Raw genomic sequence first — 4,039 nt, 5'->3', positions numbered from 1 at the left:
TCTCTCTCTCTCTCTCTCTCTCTCTCTCTCTCTCTCTCAATACTGGTTCTCGGAACTCTTTCGGGTTAATTCTCAAACACCATTTCCCGAAATAGTATAATATATAGTTTTGTTCGCGTCGCATGCCCCAACGTGCTCCTACTCGCTCCAACGTACTCTGATTGACCCGCGTGGTGACGTGAACCAATCAGAATGCATTGGAGAAAGTAAGAGCACGTTGGGGCATGCGACGCGACAAACATTATGGCTATGTTCTTTTATTCGCAACAGATGCAGCCGATGTCATTCTATCCTTGTTTAACATTCGGTAAAATCGAAGGATAACATGACATCAGCTGCATCTGTTGCGAATAAAAGAACGCAGCTTATGTGTTCTTGCTTGTCGATGGCGGAGACTGGTATTATGTTGGTAGCTGTTTATCAGAAAGTATCTAGTTCCCCAGTTTTTAGTTGGGATGGGCTGGTAGTGAGTTTAGAGATTGCTTCGTGAGTTTCAGGAATAGCGAGATCCTTTTAAAGATGCGGTTTTGTTCTTAAAGGCAGCGGTAAATAAATCATTTTGCGTAAAAAAATCCAATTTCTGTAGATTATGAATTTGTCAGATTTATCAATATGTTTGGGACAATTGAACAGGATGTGTTTCCAATCCCGTGAGCCTTCCCCATATTCGCAGCGATTGCTTTCAATAATATTTTTGTCCTTAAGATGCGTACCCGATGAGATGTGGTGTGAGCATATTCTGGCTATCAGAGAGATAACGTAGTTATCGTCAGTCCCGGATAGGTGTTTGAACCAAGGTTTTGAAGATAGGTGTTTAATCTGATGCCCTTGTATTCAAATTGATATTCTAGGAACTTGTGCGTTTGATTGAGAATTCAATTTAACAATATGTTCCAGATCTTCAGGAGAAATTTTGTTATCCAAAGAAAGTTCACTTCTCTAATCCTAATTATCACTTCCTAACTTCGCCAGCAAGTCTGCTAATTCATCTCCAAGAATTCCCCTATGCCCCGGAATCCAGATAAGGGTAATCGATATATTTTTCTTTCTTGCATGTAAGATTTGGTATATTATCTCGTAGCATAGGCCATTTTTGCAACCGTGTGTATCCAAAAAGGCAATACTCTCAAGGACGCTTTTAGAGTCCGAAAAATTTCCGACTCTTGGAGAATTCATGGAGACCACTAAATGAATGACATGCAGAATTGCCAGCGCTTCGACGTTAAAAATGTTGTGAGAATTACTCACGTGAATTGATTCCCTAATTTCAGGGTTGAAAGCACATAGCCGAAGCCGGCGCTTCCATCTTCCTTGATTGAGCCATCAGTGAAGAGTTAAGTTGTATGACTTAATGAAAGAGTTTGAAATTCGGTTTATTGATCCACGATTGATATTTTTCTGTTGCCATTATAATAGAAATTATCGACTTTTTTCGGTATTCATTTAGATATTTAAATTTGAGGAGGTCAACGTAAATCTTAGAGAAGCGTACAGGCAGTGGGAATCCTAGATAGCCCGGGAGTTTTCTACTTTCTAATGGCTCCTGCACACAGAACGCGGCAACGCTTGCCGCGCGGCGGAAGTTCGCTCAACAGCCAATCAATATGCTGCTTTCCGTAATAACCTTGTAGCTCTTACGGAAAAACAACATATTGATTGGCTGTTGCGCAAACTTTCACCGTGCGGCAAGCGTTTCCGCGTCCTGTGGACAGAAGCCATAAGTTGTTAAAATGGTGTTTCAATTTTCGGTATATATGTATGATGTGTGGCTTATGGATAAGATGAATGTTTACTGAGGAATTATTGTTTCTGGAGTTTGAGAAGGATTTAATCAGGAGAGCGAGGTGATCTCTGGGGACCTTGAAGATTCTGATAAGAAATTTACCGAGTGAGAAGGAGCGGCGGCCTCCTTCACTCAAGAGGCCATTCGGCAGTCTGATCCAGCAAGACGTTGATTGGGATGGTTCTCATAAAACTCAGTACTGCTCTAATGGCTGCAAACTGAATGGCGGTCAATCTGCAAGAGAAGATGCCTTCCTACGTCTGTTAACACCACTCCGCCCCAGTCCAGTACTGAACGAATAAAACCCTTATATTAGGTGAAGTAAAAAGTTCTGAGCGTTTTCCGCTAGATGTCTTTAGTGAGCCATATCTCACGATGTATACATCGCATCGGGTCATACTATACGGCGATTTAAAGATGACATTACGCTTCAAAAAAAGTTATGTGACAGTTTTGTGTTTGGTCAAGCCAGTTGTGTGTAATAGCGTTCCAAAATGGAGGTAAAAAAAGAGAAAATTCGATACATTCTTCAGTACCACTACGACCAAGGTGAAAAGGCGAAGCAGACGGCCAAAAAAATTTGTGCTGTTTATGGACCCAATACAGTATCGAATGCAACAGCAAAGCGGTGGTTCCAACGATTCCGTTCTGGTAATATGGACGTCGAAGATGAGGCACGCTCTGGTAGGCCAATCGTCGAAAATGTCGATAAAATCATGGAAATCGTCGAGTCGGACCGGCATGTGAGCACTTATTCCATTGCCCAGGAACTGAAGATTAGCCAGAAAACCGTTTGGAACCATTTGCATAAGGCTGGTCTCAAGAAGAAGCTCGATGTATGGGTGCCACACGAATTGACGCAAAAGAACCTTTTGGACCGAATTGATGCCTGCGATTCTTTGCTGAAACGATAACGAATCGACCCATTTTTGAAGCGGATGGTGACTGGTGATGAAAAATGGGTCACATACGAGAACAACAGCCGAAAAAGATCGTGGTCCAATCGCGGTGAGCCGGCCCAAACGATCGCCAAGCCCGGATTAACGGCCAAGAAGGTTTTGCTGTGTGTTTGGTGGGATTGGAAAGGAATCATCCACTATGAGCTGCTCCCATCGTCCCAAACATTCAATTCGGACCTCTACTGTCAACAACTGACCAGATTGAAGCAGGCGATCGACCAGAAGCGGCCAGAATTGGCCAATAGGAAGAGTGTTGTGTTCCATCAAGGCAACGCCAGGCCGCACACATCATTAACGACGCGCCAGAAGCTTCGAGAGCTTGGATGGGAGGTTTTATTGCACCCGCCGTATAGTCCAGACTTGGCACCAAGCGATTATCACCTTTTCAAACATTTGCAAAATTTTCTTGATGGTACAAAACTGGCCTAAAGAGAGGCTTGTGAAAATGAGCTGGTCAAGTTTTTTACCAATAGGGACGAAGACTTCTTCAATCGCGGAATTATGAAATTGCCTTCAAAATGGACAAAAGTTATCGAATAAAACGGCGCATATTTGATCGAAATCGGATAATCCTAACTATGTTAATTTCATCGTCGAAATAAAGCGAAAAAACGCTCAGAACTTTTTACTTCACCTAATATACGGTAAGCATAGTACAAGGATGGGCTCCCCACTTGATTTCCGCAATGGCTTTTAATATGATAATTCTGCTAGTACATTTCTGTTTCAGGTTATATATATGATTTTTCCAGTTTAGTATCAAAGATGTAACTAAAAGAGTAATCAAAGATAAAACCTAAAAAAGTTGCGTTGGGGGAGAGCGAGATAATTTTGTTGTTTAGTTTAATGTGGCAATTGGCGTTATGAATTGTATTTTCCATTGTGTGGAAACATTTTTATTGGCAAATATAAAAAATTTTGTCTTATCTGATGAAATATGTAAATCGATTGCCTTTAGATTATTTGCGAGGGTCAGTAAATTATTTTGAAGCTTGGAGCATAGTAGTTGCGTATGAATATCATTACAGAAAATAACGGTATCGTCCGCGTAAGTTAAGATATGTATGTTTTGGTCTAGTCCCCTATGAATGTACGAAGTATTAGGTGGTAAACTTAGTTCCTGTGGCTCACGGTTAGATGACGTTAGTTGTAGGTGTAATTTATTTTGACATCTGAAACTGGCTGCATTTTAGAGGTTAGACATTTGTCAATAAAATTCAGTGCGAAGAGATTCATTTAAGCGAGCAGTGCTATTTTTTCTTTTGATTAAATATGGAACGTGATAAGTTGTTTTTTC

This window comes from Odontomachus brunneus, unplaced genomic scaffold, assembly GCF_010583005.1.
Source record: "Odontomachus brunneus isolate Ranch 3 - 2012 unplaced genomic scaffold, Obru_v1 Obru_scaffold_048, whole genome shotgun sequence".
Lineage (NCBI taxonomy): Eukaryota > Metazoa > Arthropoda > Insecta > Hymenoptera > Formicidae > Odontomachus > Odontomachus brunneus.
The sequence above is the reverse complement of the archived record's forward strand: the minus strand, read 5'-3'. Positions refer to the sequence as shown.